Source organism: Podarcis liolepis, assembly GCF_965112155.1.
Source record: "Podarcis liolepis genome assembly, chromosome: W".
Taxonomy (NCBI): domain Eukaryota; kingdom Metazoa; phylum Chordata; class Lepidosauria; order Squamata; family Lacertidae; genus Podarcis; species Podarcis liolepis.
In genome coordinates this window covers 21,397,978-21,415,413 of record NC_139568.1, presented here as the reverse complement: position 1 = coordinate 21,415,413, position 17,436 = coordinate 21,397,978, and the positions used below count along the sequence as shown (strand labels likewise).

The 17,436-nt window shown below is 49.5% G+C and overlaps 1 long non-coding RNA gene across 1 annotated transcript in view; it reads left to right on the top strand.

The window, feature by feature from the left end:
- Positions 1 to 17,436, top strand: part of LOC310697725 — a 951,570-nt gene that overhangs the window by 915,414 nt on the left and 18,720 nt on the right. The gene's annotated exons all lie outside the window — the stretch shown is intronic.

Below are 17,436 nucleotides of genomic sequence, written 5' to 3'. Positions count from 1 at the left end.
GACAGATAACGCTAGTGGGATTTAAAAGAGCACTGTGAAAAATGTAGGAATATTGTCTGAAGAGAAATAGAAGTAAGGAGTCAAATAATGTCAATATAAAGTATGAAATACGTAATTTAAAAAATGACTACGGATGATTTGTGGAGAAGCTGAAGGAAGTCCTAAAGAAAGTAATTTGTGATAATAAGATGTAGAATTTTATTTTTATTTTGTTTTGGTGTAAATTAATAAAAATTATGTTTGAAAAAGAAAAAAAAGAACTCCAATTTCTTCAACAACTTCCAGAACATGCACTCGGAAAACTGGGTCTTCCCAATAGGACGCCTGGTGCAAACTAATGACTTCCTAAAAATCACTGCAACCCCCCCCCCCCGCCCCCAAGGCCTGGGTTGCTGTGAGTAAGAGAAACCTGGTGGACAAGCAGCGGCAAGGACAGGCCCATCTGCTTCATCCAACCAAGTCTCTGTCACACATGCCAGGTCAAGTCCTCCATCCATGATCAAGTCATGGATGGCAGTGGTCTTATGAATCATTGACGTGGCATTGCACAGCAGCACCTTCAGGTCATGTGGGTGTCCCTTGCGGATTCTAGTATCCATCCGCTCAGGACCAGACCCGGAGGCAGGGATAGTCCTCAGACAACGACTAAACCTGCCTCCTCTGTAATGACATGGTCTGGTCTTAGCGTAACTCCTCCTCCTACCCGTGATCACTGAGATCGGTTGTCCCAGTGCATCCCCCCCCCCCCCGTGGAACATGCCCCAGCCATTTTATTGGCTGGGACCCACTCCCCGGCAGCCCTGACGCCTCCCCTTAATAACAAAATAACACCTTAAAAAACACACCAATAAAACAATACAAACAAAAAACAGTAAAAATTACAAAAACATAAAATCAAACAAATTCCCAGGCCCAATAAGCATCTATCCCACCCCCACCCCCCACTTACAAAAAATTCAAAAGAATTTTTTAAAAAACATTTTAAAAGCACTCTGCACCCCTCCAGCATTAACAGCAACTGTCCTAGTGAGGCTCGTCAGGCCCTGCCCTGGGCCAGGTGGTAAGTGGCAGGAAGGAGCAGGGCCCCCAGACACTCACACAGGAGAGTCCTCCTGGGCAGCAGAGCGCAGCAGTCCTTGTGAGGTTTCAGGCCCCGCCCCGGGCCGGATGGTAAGTGGCAGGAAGGAGCAGGGCCCTCAGACACTCACACAGGAGAGTCCTCCTGGGCAACAGAAAGCAGCAGTCCTTGTGAGGTTTCAGGCCTCGCCCCGGGCCGGATGGTAAGTGGCAGGAAGGAGCAGGGCCCTCAGACACTCACACAGGAGAGTCCTCCTGGGCAACAGAAAGCAGCAGTCCTTGTGAGGCTTCAGGCTCCGCCCCGGGCCAGATGGTAAGCGGCAAGAGCAGGGCCCTCAGACACTCACACAGGAGAGTCCAAACTAACACACAGGAGAGACAAAACTATTAGTTAAAAATATGTCGCCAGATGAAAAAGCAGAATTAGAGCAAATGATACACATTAAAATCTACCCCAAAATCAAGTATTTAGGATTATGGATAACACCAAAGAATATTAATTTATATGAAGATAATTATACCAATTGTTGGAAAGATATCAAAAGACAGTTGGAGACATGGACAAGGTTAAATTTATCATTCCTGGGCCGTATTTCGGTAATTAAAATGATAGTTTTACTGAAGCTACTCTTTCTATTCCAAACGATTCCAATTACAGGAAAGACCAGCAGTATCAACAAGTGGCAAAAAGAAATTTCTAATTTTTTGTGGAAGGGTAAAAGACCAAGAGTAAAGCATAAGATATTAATAGATACTGTAGATTGCTGCATTGTGAGTTGGGAAGGCCGCTCCCTCCCCAGGCTGATTCCACCAGGCCCAGGGGGCGGGGCCTAGACTGACCCACCACTGCCACAGCTTAAGAGGCCGCACGAGGCACCGGAACACCACTGCTGCTGCTGCATTGTGAGTTGGGAAGGCCGCTCCCTCCCCAGGCTGATTCCACCAGGCCCAGGGGGCGGGGCCTAGACTGACTCACCACTGCCACAGCTTAAGAGGCCACACGAGGCACCGGAACACCACTGCTGCTGCTGCATTGTGAGTTGGGAAGGCCGCTCCCTCCCCAGGCTGATTCCACCAGGCCCAGGGGGCGGGGCCTAGACTGACTCACCACTGCCACAGCTTAAGAGGCCACACGAGGCACCGGAACACCACTGCTGCTGCTGCATTGTGAGTTGGGAAGGCCGCTCCCTCCCCAGGCTGATTCCACCAGGCCCAGGGGGCGGGGCCTAGACTGACTCACCACTGCCACAGCTTAAGAGGCCACACGAGGCACCGGAACACCACTGCTGCTGCTGCATTGTGAGTTGGGAAGGCCGCTCCCTCCCCAGGCTGATTCCACCAGGCCCAGGGGGCGGGGCCTAGACTGACCCACCACTGCCACAGCTTAAGAGGCCGCACGAGGCACCGGAACACCACTGCTGCTGCTGCATTGTGAGTTGGGAAGGCCGCTCCCTCCCCAGGCTGATTCCACCAGGCCCAGGGGGCAGGGCCTAGACTGACTCACCACTGCCACAGCTTAAGAGGCCTCATGAGGCACTGGGACACCATTGCTGCGGCTCCACCGTGGGGGTTGAGGAAGGCCGCTCCCCCCTGTAGGCACACTCTTCCAGGCCTAGGGGGCGGGGCCCACACTCGCCACCGCTACTGTTTTAAGGACACTGATGTTGCCGCGGCAAATGCTTAATATGTTTTTATATATTTTAAAATGTTTTATAGGGGTTTTTATCTTTTATTTTGTTGCCCCACCGTGAACGGTGGTTTTTATTGATGTATTTCTATTTTGTTCTGTCTTAGTTTGGTTTGGGGTTGGCTATTGAGTGGGGTGGGGAGTTGTTGTGTTGGTACAATTGTTTTTGATTTGACTTGTTTCTATTCTGTAAATGGAGGTTGGTTTGAGGCTTGGGATTGCTACCGTAGTGGGGCGAGGGAGGTATGGCGGTGGGGGCAGATGTCATAGGCGAAGGGGATCGAGATATGGATATGCTCGTACCCCTTCCAATCTGCGCCCCATCCCGAGGGACGAAGGTAGGGTGAGCAAGGATTACTCACCTCCGTCACTGGTGTTGTGCAATGCCAGGTCTATAGGCAAAAAAACCGCCACCCTGCGAGACTTCTTCACCTCGCAGGGGGTTGACCTGGCTTGTGTGACGGAGACCTGGGTGCGCGAAGGGGAAACTGTTACCTTACGAGAGATGGCGCCCCCAGGTTTCTCCGTCCTCCACCAGTCGCGGACTGTGGGCCGGGGGGGAGGGGTGGCATTATTAATCCGAGAAGACTGTTCTTTCAGGGCTCTGCCATCGCCATCGATCCCCGGCATTGAATGTGTTGGCCTAGTGTGGGGCTCCGAGGTGAGCTTGGCTGTCTGGCTGGTGTACCGGCCACCTAGCGCACCAGCAGCCACCCTGTCAGGCCTGTTGGAGGCGGTGGCCGGCTGGGCCTTGGAGTTCCCCAACCTATTGGTACTGGGGGACTTCAACATCCATGCTGATGCCACTCCCTCCTCACAGGCTCTGGACCTGGTGTCTTCCATGGCGACACTAGGGCTCTCCCAGTTTGTTTCGGGCCCCACACATCAAGCAGGCCACACGCTGGATTTGATCTTTGGCGCCGGTATAGATGTGATCATGTCTCCCTCGATGAAGGTGCCATGGTCTGATCACTACGCTCTGAAAGCCAGGATTGACTTTCCACCCCCACCCTGCTTAGGTGGCGAGCAGATTTGGGCTCGCCCGCAGAGGCTGATGGACCCTGATAGATTCCGTCAAGCCTTGCGGGACCTTGCTCCCCCTGGCGACTCATTGACTGAGCTTGTTGAGGGCTGGAATACCCAGCTCCTGGCAGCCATCGATGAGATCGCACCTAAGCGCCCTCTGCGACCCCGCAGAAACCGGGCTCCCTGGTTTACCGAGGAGCTTCGGAAAATGAAGCGGGACCTCAGACGGCTAGAGCGAGTATGGCGGGGTGCCCGTGACGGAGCCTCAAGAACATCTTATAGGGTTTTTATGAAAACCTATGAGATGGCAGTGAAGGCCGCTAAGAAGTCTTACTTCTCGGCCTCCATTGCATCCGCTAGCTCTCGCCCGGCGCAATTATTTAGTATAATCCGGTCATTAACGTCCCTTGAAGGACAGCCAAATTTAAATAACAATCTGACACACAGCTGTGAGGCATTTGCGAGCTTTTTTGCGGAGAAGGTCCTGTCGCTCCGCCATGACCTCCCTGCCAATTTGGATACAATAAAGGAACTGGAGGCCCCTCGACTGTCCTCGGGTCAAGTATTGGACCACTTTGACCGGATATCCCCAGCCGATGTGGACAGACTCCTCCGAGCTGGAAAGCCCACCACTTGCCCTCTCGACCCGTGCCCGTCTTGGCTGATTAGAGCGTGTCCAGACGAGGTGCGGGCCCCCCTGGGGGATATCATCAATTTGTCCCTTGGCACCGGGACATTCCCAGGGGAACTGAAGGAGGCAGTGGTGCGTCCGCTCTTAAAGAAAACATCATTAGATCCCTTAGATCTATCCAATTACCGCCCAGTTTCGAATCTTCCATTCCTGGGTAAGGTGATTGAGAGAGCGGTTGCTGAACAGCTTGGTAGGTTTCTGGATGAAACATCGGCTCTGGATCCATTCCAGTCCGGCTTCCGCGCTGGTCATGGGACCGAGACGGCTCTGGTCGCCCTAACAGATGATCTTCGTAGACAGCTGGATCGAGGCGGGTCGGGGCTGCTGATTCTTCTAGATCTGTCAGCAGCTTTCGACATGGTTGATCACGAACTTCTGGACCACCGCCTCACCGACGTGGGGATCCAGGGCACAGTCCTTCAATGGCTGCGCTCGTTTCTCTCTGGTCGGGGACAGAGGGTGGCGCTTGGGGGGGAACTGTCATCCCGCCACTCCTTGGTGTGTGGAGTGCCTCAGGGTGCGATTCTCTCCCCGATGCTTTTTAACATCTTTATGCGCCCCCTCGCCCAGCTTGTCCGGAGTTTTGGGCTGGGCTGCCATCAGTATGCTGATGACACCCAACTCTATCTGTTGATGGATGGCCATCCTGACTCGGCCCCAGACACACTGATCAGATGCTTGGAAGCTGTGGCTGGATGGTTACGTGGGAGCCGGTTGAAGTTAAATCCTTCGAAGACAGAGGTCCTCTGGCTGGGACGGGACGATATGGGATTGAGGGGGCAACTCCCATCTCTTGCGGGGGTGCAATTAGTGCCAGCACCGTCCGTTAAGAGTTTGGGTGTAATCTTCGATACCTCCCTCTCCATGGAGGCGCAGATTGCAGCTATAACAAAGGCGGCATTTTTTCATCTCCGCCAAGCTAAGCAGTTGGCCCCTTATCTCTCTCGCCCTGACCTAGCCACTGTGATCCATGCGACGGTCACCTCCAGACTGGATTATTGTAACTCGCTTTACGTGGGGCTGCCCTTGAGACTGACCCAGAAACTCCAGCGTGTGCAGAATGCCGCAGCGAGACTCCTTACGGGGTCTTCGCTGCGGGATCACATTCATCCGGTGCTATACCAGCTGCACTGGCTCCCGGTGGAGTACAGGATCAGGTTTAAGGTGCTGGTTTTAACCTTTAAAGCCCTATACGGCCTAGGACCCTCGTACCTACGGGACCGCCTCTCCTGGTATGCCCCACAGAGAAACCTACGGTCTACAAATAATAACACCCTCAAGGTCCCAGGCCTCAGAGAGGTTAGGCTGGCCTCAACTAGAGCCAGGGCCTTCTCGGCTGCAGCTCCAACCTGGTGGAATGCTCTGTCACAAGAGACTAGGGCCCTGCGGGATCTGACATCTTTCCGCAGGGCCTGCAAGACAGAGTTGTTCCGCCAAGCTTTTGGTCAGGGCGCAGCCTGACTCCCTCCTCCGGCAACCTGCACAGAATTTTGTTTAATCGGTTGCCATCAATTTGATTTTAACTAATTTTTATAATGAAATATTTTTAGAATGTTATTATTTGATTGTTATTTGACTGTTGTTAGCCGCCCTGAGCCCGGCTCGGCTGGGGAGGGCGGGATATAAATAAAATTTATTATTATTATTATTATTATTAAAGAGGTGGCTACGGGTTACCGGATTTGAAGCTATATTACGAAGCCTCATGTCTTCTCTGGTTGAAAGATTGGTATTTATTAAAAAATTGGGATATTTTAGATCTAGAAGGTGATGACACCCGTTTTGGGTTGAAATGAACGACAGACGAGTAGGTAGGTGTCATACGGGAGGCGTCTCTCGAGGAAGCCTCGGAGACTCCCTTTTATTGGATATTATACAGCGTTTGCCACGTGTGTGCTTGTTGCTGATTGGTTAACATAAGTACAAAGCAAGGGTTGCATATAAGACATTAATTATTGCATATAAGACATTAATCATAGACAGGTTAAAGGTTGGGAAAAGGAACGCGGAGTTTACACAGGCATGGTTTCGGACTGCCCGTACCAGAGTGGTACGAAAAGGAATGTACAAGGAGGGGTAAGTACAGATTGATATGGTGTGAACTCAAGGTGAACAGAACGCACCAGGGTGATGAGGGAATGTCTTAGCATCAGCACGGTTTGAGCAGCATGAGCAGAACAAAGCTTAGAAGCAAGACTTCCCATCATACCACAGTTATGTGCAGAAGCAATGCTTCCCATCATGCCATGGTCATGTGCAAAAGCAATGCTTTCCTTCATCTCCCCCTTTCTTTTCTTATTTGCGAGGTGTTCTGGGTGAATAAGACAAAAATACTTCAGGATACGTGGTATGCCAGCGCATGCCCGAAATAAGTTCGCCACATCTCCCCTAATGTTTACTGTTGGTGTTGCCATTTCGTAAAGTAAGCAGCAAGGAGTTTAGTGGGTGGCTGAGGGGGAGAGAGAAGCCGAGAGAAAAGACTTATGAGGCCAGGAACAAATTGGAGGAAGCAACATAGCAAAATGAATATACATATTATAACAATGGCATATTGAAAGAGATTACGAAGCCAATTCAGGTTTGGCAACCAGCCAGTGAGCCACTGGGTGAATGAGTCCCACAGGCCAGAAAGTCCAACGTCCTGTTTAATGTGGTGTGTAAGATTTTGCAAATGAGAGATTTGCTTTTGGATGGCTTTGGAATTATCAGTAATATTAAAACAACACATGTCGTCCACTTGTTCACGGCCGTAATGATGAAGCATCAGTCGATAATCGATAGCAGTGCGGTTCTGCAGAAGACCATGCTGGAGTTCACTCTGCTCTTTATTTAGAAGATGAAGCGCTTGAGAAGTAAAATTCAGGGCTTTTGCTGCAGAACAAGCTAAAGAGTTAATGTTCCTACTATTGCGTACAGCCAATCCAGGGACTCCTAGGAGAGAAACAGCTAAAGAGATATATTCAGACCTACTGGGAAGAGAAATTCGAAGAGGTTTGAGGTCCACCTACACCCCAAACTGCAGAGGAAGACTCAAGGGGCCACGTGGCGTCCCAGCAACTACTGGGAATTACAGAAATGTCCGCGCCTGTGTCAATCAAGCCTTCCAGAACCTTGCCATTTATCTTGTACTTACGAAGAAGTTTCTGATGACCAATCCGCTGGATTACAGCTAACAGCTGTGGAGAAAAAGGAGAGAGCTCGTGCAAATTACTATCAATAATAGAAACAGTAGGGTGAGAAGGGAGCACCACCAAATGCGCCCAGGACTCACCCTTCTTTAACTGCATGGGCATGTGGCTCCAAAGTTGAACCATTATTGTGTCCACATAGTCAGGATCCAGAATTCCTGGAATAACCTGGATTCCTTCTTTTGCAGTAGAAAATTGGGGTAAAATTAAACCTGCCACTTTAGGAGGTAGTGGGACCGCCAATTGGGTGGGCATAAGCACAATTTCACCAGGTAAAACAGTGTCTTTGGTTTCTTGATTGATTAAGTCGATGGTAAAATCAGAGCGTGTATCCTTTGAGATGGTTTTAATACTGGAGACTAACGGCGGAGGGCTCCCTATTTGTCCTGGCCCGGGAGTGGGGCCCCTAAGGAGTTTTCCGAACTCCTGCACTGATTTGCCCAATGATAGCCTTTATCGCACTTCGGGCATTTCTTGGAAGGCTTAGCCTTATTGGCATCACCATTCCTGTTTGCACCCCCGCCAGGGGCTCTGCATTGTTTAGCAAAATGACCTGGGCGCTTGCAGTTGAAGCAGTTCCCAGTGGGCTTGTTGCCAGCCTGGATGGCACCGGCAAGCAAGGACATCGCATGACTCTGGCTTCCAACATCTGCACGGGCTTGAATCATATCGGCCAGGTCATATTTAGGGCGATGTATGATCGACTGCAAAGCCAATTTATTCATCAATTCATTTTGAGCTGTAGTGTCATCAATCTGCCCAGTGACTGATTCTTTCAATCTATCTATAAATTGATGGTAGGGCTCCGAATGTTGTTGCTTAATATTAACAAAGGAGCTAAGTGGTTGTCCTGAGACAGGGACTTTGCGAAAGGCGCGTTGCACACAGGTCGCGGTGCGACTAAAATGTAAAGGTGTTAATTGTAGGGTCTCAAGCCTTATCAGAGGAACTGGCCACTCTCCAGGCACCCGGCTTGATCTCCTTGTTGACCTCCCTGTCTGCATTCCCGGCAGGATACAGGCTAGGTCACTATCGGCGATCCTCCTCAAGCGTGAGGAGAACACACCACTCTTCCCTGCTCCCTGCCTCCCCCAGGGAGGGGAAAGAGATAGACAGAAATGTATTTACATGCCTTTATTTCTGTCTTTGCAGCATTACAGAGAAACGCGTCTGCTCTCTCCAAACACCAACAGTAGAGAGACAAACCCCACCTCCTGTACTTCCTGTACAGGTCAAATGACACTCTGAGCTAACATCCGGTGCTCAGCACAGTGAATAGACTGCCCCTTTGTTCTCATGGTACAGTCCCAAACATTCACATCCTGTTTTGCTTTCCAGCCAGCTGCAGCTCGCTGCTGCATTCCTCCATTTCCGTAACATACTCCCCCAAAAGAATCAATGTGCGTTGCGAGCAAAGCATGATCCAGAGAAGAAAACAAACAGTTGTTATACATATAACACTCCCCTGTTGTTTCAGTTCCACCCTTGGAACTCCCCGCCACTGGATTCCCCAGTGTACCTCTCTGGTTGTCTGACTTCCAAGGAATGAGTGCATCTGCATTACCTTGGCTAGGGAATGTAGTGTTACACTTAGCAACTCCCTGTTGTGTCTTTGTCTCTGACTTAGACACAGCTTCAACCTCTTGGGTTGTTAACAATAGTAACACATGCAACAGCTAAGTTAGCAAACTCTTTTGAATACCTCTTGGTTGGTACACCCTTTGTACCTGTCTCAGACCTACGTATGAGGTGCTGATCCTCTCTGCTCACTGGTTCAGTCTCAGGACTCTTTGCAGAACCAGATCTTTCCAATCTTGAGGTAGCATTGTATAACCAGTTGCTATTCCCTCCAGCATTCCTGTCACATAAATGGATTTTAGGCCGGAATCAGTAATGGCTTTCCTTAATTCTCTCAGAATACAATAAGGAAGCGTCTCATACATAATTTGTTGTTGTGCAGTGCCAGGGTTAGTATAAGAAATAGGGAAAGCAGATGGCAGTTTCCCGGCCCACCCCGCCTCCTCCTCCAAGGAAAGAATTCCTTCCTGTCTAGCTTGAAAAAGTGCAGCACGCACAACTCCTGTAGGAGCAGGCGAAGGATGGAGGGAAGGGGGGATGGGGGGGATGTGGGCTGAGGCGAAGGGGGGTTAGAGAAAGTTGCGATGGAGGCAAAAGCTTTGGGTAAGGAGGTAGCTTGTCTGTTGCGGCTAAAAGGGCAGGTGGCAGGGCAGTTGGTGGGGAATTGTCGGGTGCGGGTGCCGACGGAGACGCCTGGGGACCTAATCTAGCGACGGCATCCGCACACTTCTGCCAAGTGAGCAGACAATGAATCGGAGCCCTCGGTTCTGCGAAGAGGGTTTTTCCGATTTTTTGCCAAGTCTCCATCCCCAAGGACCCTATTTCTGGGTACCAGGGGCACTCACAAGCAATATGACATAACAATCGTACAATTTCTTTCAAGGAAATATGCGCACCTGCTACTCTCTGTCTGACTAAATGAAACAGTTCTTTAGCATGCTCTTTTTGGGACTTTGTAAGCTCCCCCCCCCCCATACTCACGGTGTAGCGCGCTGAGACTTTTCCAATCGAGTGAAGTATGAGGCTGCGTAAAGGGATCTGGCACGTCGAGGGTCACCAGATGTTGGGTTGAAATGAACGACAGACAAGTAGGTAGGTGTCATACGGGAGGCGTCTCTCGAGCAAGCCTCGGAGACTCCCTTTTATTGGATATTATACAGCGTTTGCCACGTGTGTGCTTGTTGCTGATTGGTTAACATAAGTACAAAGCAAGGGTTGCATATAAGACATTAATTATTGCATATAAGACATTAATCATAGACAGGTTAAAGGTTGGGAAAAGGAACGCGGAGTTTACACAGGCATGGTTTCGGACTGCCCGTACCAGAGTGGTACGAAAAGGAATGTACAAGGAGGGGTAAGTACAGATTGATATGGTGTGAACTCAAGGTGAACAGAACGCACCAGGGTGATGAGGGAATGTCTTAGCATCAGCTCGGTTTGAGCAGCATGAGCAGAACAAAGCTTAGAAGCAAGACTTCCCACCATGCCACAGTTATGTGCAGAAGCAATGCTTCCCATCATGCCATGGTCATGTGCAAAAGCAATGCTTTCCTTCAACACCCGTTTTGGGATGTCATGGCTATCTTAATTATGGGAAAATAAAGACGCATAGGAGTTTTTCAAATCATATAATAAGAAATGCTATATATAAGGTATGGGGAAAATACAAAAGATATTTGGAACAGAAAACCCCAAGATGGAACTCTCCACTAGAAGCAATCGCTGTTAAAAAAAGCAACAACATCAAAGAGAACTGGATAACGTATAACACAATATTAAGGGGGGAGGAGGAGGGTCAACTAATATTGATAAGTTATGAGAAAATAAAAGATCACTTTTCTAGTTGGCTAGATTACTTCCAGGTGAACGAAGTGTTCAGACAGGATAAGCAGATAGGTTTTGAAAAGGAGCCTTCAAGATTTGAAAGAGAACTACTGAATAGTAAAACCAAAATAATCGCAAAAATGTATAGATTTCTTTTAGACTACAAAGTAATGGATGAGGAGGTTAAGGCTTCAGTGATAAAGTGGGCCCAAGATGTGGGCCGTCCAATTATGCTAAAAGGTGGGGGAAACTGGTGGAATGTAAATTTGAAATTTACAGCCAGCTATAATATAAGAGAGAACATGATGAAAATGGCTCATAGGTGGTACCTCACTCCTTCCAGATGATCAAGAATGTATAAAAATTTGGCGAATGCTTGTTGGAGATGTGGAGGAAATAACGGTGACATGAGCCACATGTGCTGGACGTGTGAAAAGATTAAGATTTGTTTTTTTGGGGGGAATATACGATGAATTAAAAAAGATGATGGGGATAACTTTTACGAAAAAAATGGAGGCATTTCTATGAAGTATTTTAGATAAAGAGATCCCAAAAAATCTAAGAGAGGTATTCTTGTATGCAACCGCAGCAGCTCGTATACTTGTGGCCAAGGGATGGAAAGATCACGAGGCTCCAAAAATAACAGATTGGCAAATCAAATTACAGGAATTGGTGGAGACGGCTCAATTGACTAGCAAACTCAGAGGAATCTCAAAGCAAAAATTTGCAGGAAAATGGGATGGTTATACAAGATACGTTCAAAAATACAATAATAGTTTTGACTCCGTGGTAGCATTCGAGTGATAAAGGAACTAAAAGGGGGTGGACAACAATTAAGGATTTATTATGTTTTCAGAATGTATTGGAAAATTTATATAGAAAGGATTATTGTTTTGTGTACATTCCATTGTAAGAATGGAAACAGAGTCAGATCCACAGCCACAGCCTAAGTCTGAAACAGTCCTTGATAGAGTGCCAGAGCCAGAGCGAGACCCTGAATCAGTGCCAGAACCAAGCCCTCATTCAGAACCAGAGCCTGAGAAAGAGCCAGAACCAGAACCAGAGCAACAGCCACAGCCTGAGTCTGAAACAGCCCTTGATAGAGAGCCAGAATCAGAGAATCAGAATCAGAGTCAGAACCAGATCTTCGGTAAAGACGTGGTCTGGTCTTAGCGCAACTGCTCCTACCACCCGCGATAACAGAGATTGGGTGTTCCAATACATCCCTCCGAAGGGAACCTGCCCCAGCCATTCTGTTGGCTGAGGCCCCCTCCCAGGCAGCCCTGACCCTTTCCCCTTAAAAAGCAAAATACAAACTATACAATAAGCTAAAAAAATAGTAAAAGAAAAACAAAGAAGAAACAATTATGCTAAACTTAAAATAATCCCCGCCCCAACTAAACATTTGTCCCACCCCAGAAAGAAAACAATAACAACAACAAACCACCGTTTGAGGTGCAACAGAGACACAGCCAGAGACAGAGCGAGACCCTGAATCAGTAATAATAATAGTAATAATAATAATTTATTATTTATTTATACCTCGCCCATCTGGCTGGGCTTCCCCAGCCACTCTGGGCGGCTTCCAAAAGAATATTAAAATACTATGATACATCAAACATTAAAAGCTTCCCTAAACAGGGCTGCCTTCAGATGTCTTCTAAAAGTCTGGTAGTGCCAGAACCAAGCCCTCCTTCAGAACCAGAGCCTGAAAAAGAGGCACAGCCCGAACCAGAGCAACAGCCACAGCCACGAGCCACAGCCTAAGTCTGAAACAGTACTTGATACAGTGCTGGAGCCTGAAACAGAGACACAGCCTCAAACAGAGCCTGAGCCTGAAACAGAGGCAGAGCCACAGCCACAGCCTGAGTCTGAAACAGTCCTTGATAGAGTGCCAGAGCCAGAGCCAGAGCGAGACCCTGAATCAGAGTCAGAGTGAGACCATGAATCAGAGCCAGAGCCAGAGCCTCATTCAGAGCCAGAGCTGAAAGAAAGCCAGAGCCAGAGACACAGCCAGAGCCAGAGCCTGAAATGGGGCTTGATACAGGGCCGGAGCGCAAAACATAGCTGCAGCCACAGCCTAGAGCCACAGCCTGAGTCTGCAACAGTACTTGATACAGTGCCGGAGCTGGAGCTGGAGCTGGAGCCAGAGCCAGAGACACAGCCAGAGCCAGAACAAAACCCTAATTCAGAACCAGAGCCTGAAAGAGAGCCAGACCCTGAAACAGAGCCATCATGAGACCCTGAATCAGAGTCAGAAAGCCATTTCCGACCTGGGAGGAGAGGGGGTTGCTGGCAGAAATCCCTCCCACATCCCACGCGGGGGCTGGCCATTGCCCCTGCGAGACTAGGGAATCCCCGGGCGTGTCGGTGACCCGGCCCGCCAATCGGCGGACCGGGGAGGCGGGGCCTAGCCTAATTAAGACTAGGCACGCCCGGGGACCGCCCTCTTTGCCCCTTGCCAGCTGAGCTGTTTTTTTTGAGCAGTTTGCTTCTGGTTGGGTTTTCTTCCTTCTCCTCTGAGCCGTAAATTTTGCTGGTTTTCGGAGCCGCTACGCACCGCTACGCACCCACTTTCTGCCTTGCTAGTAGCCTCCCTTCCTTTGGGAGATCACAGGCTCAACTGCAGCTGAGAAGCGAGCTAATTTCACTTCTAGGGAGGTCTGCTGGCAGGAATTAGGTTGGGGAAGCGAGCGGCTGCGCTGGTAGTTTTTTACTCTTTTGCCTAATTCCCGAGCGTTTTGGGCTGCCTAGGGACTCACTTCGGGGATCCGGGTGGTTTTGAACAGTGGATTAAGCGTGTCGGAAGCAACAGCGGAGATCCAGGCGCCGCGGGAATTGACGACCGAACAGCAAGAGGGGTAAAGTACCCGCAGTGGGAGACACTCCCCCTCCCGGTTAGCATCTGATCTCTGTTCCTACCTTCTCCTCGGCTTCCTTCCCTTGGCTTCCTATCTTTTAGCCTTAGGTTCCGGCTGGCCTGCAGTCTCTGCTCCTCTCCCTATCCAGCAACAGAATAGCGCCATAGTCCTTTCCCCGCTGCCCTCTACCTTCGTGCTCATTTTCCCGCCAGGTGCTCTCCCTTTCTCGAAGCTGAGGCTTCCATCTCTGTTAAGGGCTTGTTAAGGGCAGAGAACAGGCGCCATCTTTGTGGGCACACGTGGTGGTAGTGCGAGCGGCCATCTTTGTTGAGGTAAGGGGAAGAGATCACGGTCGCCATCTTGGGAAGGGACACTTGTGGAGGCATGAGTGGCCATTTTAGGTGTGGCGTGGGGAACATATTCTGAATGCAAGCAGAGTATTCTTTGAAAAAAAACGGAGGTAGCAGCTTTGCAAAGTGGCGATTGGGCAAGCAAGGTTTTCACACAGTTCAATCAGACCCTTTACGTACACGGTTTCATAGTTTTGCTGTTTAGGAACTTTCCTTTTCAGGGTATAGTTGTGCATTGATTTAGGCAGTAAGTCTGAAGGCAGGGGGAGTTAATTCTTGGATTGCTTGGTTTTCATTCATCTGGGGGGCAAAAAGTGCTGTGTGCTTTGAATATTTGTAAGTGGCTTCTATGCTGTTGGTGCTAAAGTGCTGAGTGCTGTAAATAATTAAGTGGCTTTTTATGCTGTTGGGGGCTCAGTGCCTGGTATAGTGTAAGTGGCTTCTATGCTGTTGGTGCTAAAGTGCTGAGTGCTGTAAATAAATAAGTGGCTTTTATGCTGTTGGGGCACAGTGCCTGGTATAGTGGAGATTATTTGGCAGTGGTTAGATAAGCCCTCTCCTTCATTCAGGAAGTTGAACTAATAGCCTCTATAAATATAAACGTCCTCACTCACTGGGATTCGGGTTTTGCTTGAACCAATTGGTTAGGAAAATTTAATTTGAGCTTACTGGATAGGATATACAATTCAATATATAGTTAAAAAGCTAATAATAGCAGTATTTGATTTATAGGTAAAAATTTAATTCTTTTACTTAATAGAGCTAGTGGTTCTTACTAGCTTTTATTGAATTAAGTTACAGCTGCACCGGCGTAAGTATTATTAGAATAGGTCCTGCCAACGTCTAAAGAGTTAGGTAACGGCTAAGCCGGTGTTGAGATTATCGAACTTTGTTGCAGCTTGCATTTCTATTTTAAGTTGAACCTTAGCCAGTGCCGATAGTACTGAACTTGGCAGCCAGTACCACAGGTAAAGGAACAGCTGGGTCAGTGTTGATAATTCTGAACTAGGGCAACCAGCCCTTCCAGATTCAACGTTGTGCCAAGTCATTGTAGACAATACTGAGCTGGGTGCAGCTTTAGGTGGTGTTCCAACAGCTGGCATTGGCCGGTGGTGGTTTGTAAGTTTGCTTAGGATATACTGAACTAGGGGGGAGTTCACAGTCCACCTAGGTGGGCGACACCATATATTTAGGCGAATAATTTCAGGGCTATTGCAATGGCTTCCGGTGGGGACCAGCAGCCATCCACCTCCGGTAATCATAGGGCACCTTTCTCAGGCAATGGGGGCGCACAGTTGCCTGCCATGCCATGCGACCCGCAAGCCTTCGCCCAATTTTTCATGGCCTTTTAAACTTTTTACAAACAATGTAGGTCCAAGGGGGCTTTGGCCCCCCCAGCCCCTGAACCCTCACAGGACGTGATACCGGATACTCCTCCCAGCTGTCAAGGGCAGCAGGGCATCTCAGTCGGGGGTGGGGCTAGCACCCAGTCGGACACGGTGATCGTTGGTCGCCCTAATACCCGTGCACAGGCAGCCATGGCAAAGAAAACCAACCAAAGCGGGGGCAAAGGAAAGGCTCCAACAAGAGGTCCAGGTAAGGGGAAGGATGCGGCCAAGGGTGCCAGTGCCAACAATGCCTCACAGATTGTAGACATTCCTAGTGTGTTTCAGGAGCAGCAGCCCCAGCACAGTGCTACCGAAGACAGCTCGGGTTCCGCCTTGGAGGAAGAGCGTGCAGAATATCAAGGTACTCAGACTGCCGCCAGTCCGATCCCAGCCAACGTCAAGGTGCAAGGAGGGAAAAGGAAGTCCAAAAAGAAGCACACTTCTTCAAAGAAGAAAAGAAGTAAGCAGTCTGAGACAGAGGACGACTCAGGTACGTCATCCTCGGATTCGGATAGTGAGGGCCCCTTGGATGGCTACTGGGGCCTGGGAGAAGGGAATTATGGGATCCCACTTTGGGCACATGAAAGGAGGGCCAATTCCCATCGTAAGACCTTTAATGGCGTGCTAGAATGGAAGGATGGTGCCTTAGTGGAGGATGTAAAGGTCGCCACTAATCAACCCACTGATTATATTTTGGGGAACCATTTGCCACAGAAGAAGAGGACTAAGATCCTCAATGGTGACTATGTGGACATGTTTACCCTTCTCCCCCCAACTAAGATAACAGGTAAAGGTGAGAAGAGGCGCTACTACGGTAAGCGGAGGTATAGGACGCCTAGGGCAGAGCGCACCTTTGAGAACTGGCTGGATGGGTACCAGGTTTTGATGGGAGTTGTTTGTGCGGCTTATCCGCGGCGCTCCATGGACTTAGTTGCTTATCTGGCTCACGTGAGGAGGGCCCACGCGCTTGCGGGAGAAAACGCTGCTTTAACTTATGATGAGAATTTCCGTAGAAACGCTTCTCTCCTGCCTTCCACGCGATGGGATCTGACGGATCCTAATTTCTGGGGCGAGGACGTCAACCCTTACATCGGAAAGAGAAACCAAGACTCAGTCAAGGCGGGTAAGACAGAGGCCAATCGGCGCCGCCACTGCTGGGAGTACAACAGGGGTGTATGCTCGCGACCCTCCTGTAAGTATCTTCACGAATGCGAGCGGTGTTGGGGCAACCACCCCGCCTCTGCGTGCTTCAAGAACAAACAGCAGCCCTTTCGCGGGGGCCGGGGATTCTCCCACAGCAATAACAGGGGCGCCCCCGGATCCTCTCACCAAGGGCCCGGTAGCCGCCAGTAACTTGCACCTTGGCTTAGCCTTCTCCCCCATCCGTATGCAGCCCCTCAGAACCCTGCTGGATCAATATCCCGATCGGAAAGCCGCGCAGTATCTCTGGGAGGGGTTTTCCACGGGTTTCAGAATCCCGGTGTCTTTTCCCCCTAACACCGGGGACCCGCAAAATCAAAAATCAGTCAGGGAAAGGCCAGAGATAGTTAGGAAAAAGATAGAGAAGGAAATCAGTGCAGGTAGGGTAGCAGGTCCCTTTGCGGAGCCCCCGGTGGAAGGACTTCATCTATCCCCTTTGGGCATAGTGCCAAAAAAGACCCCAGGGGAATTCCGAATGATCCTCAACCTCTCTTACCCAAGGGGGGGCTCGGTCAATGACCGAGCTTTGTACAGTGAAATACGCCTCCTTCGACCATGCTGTA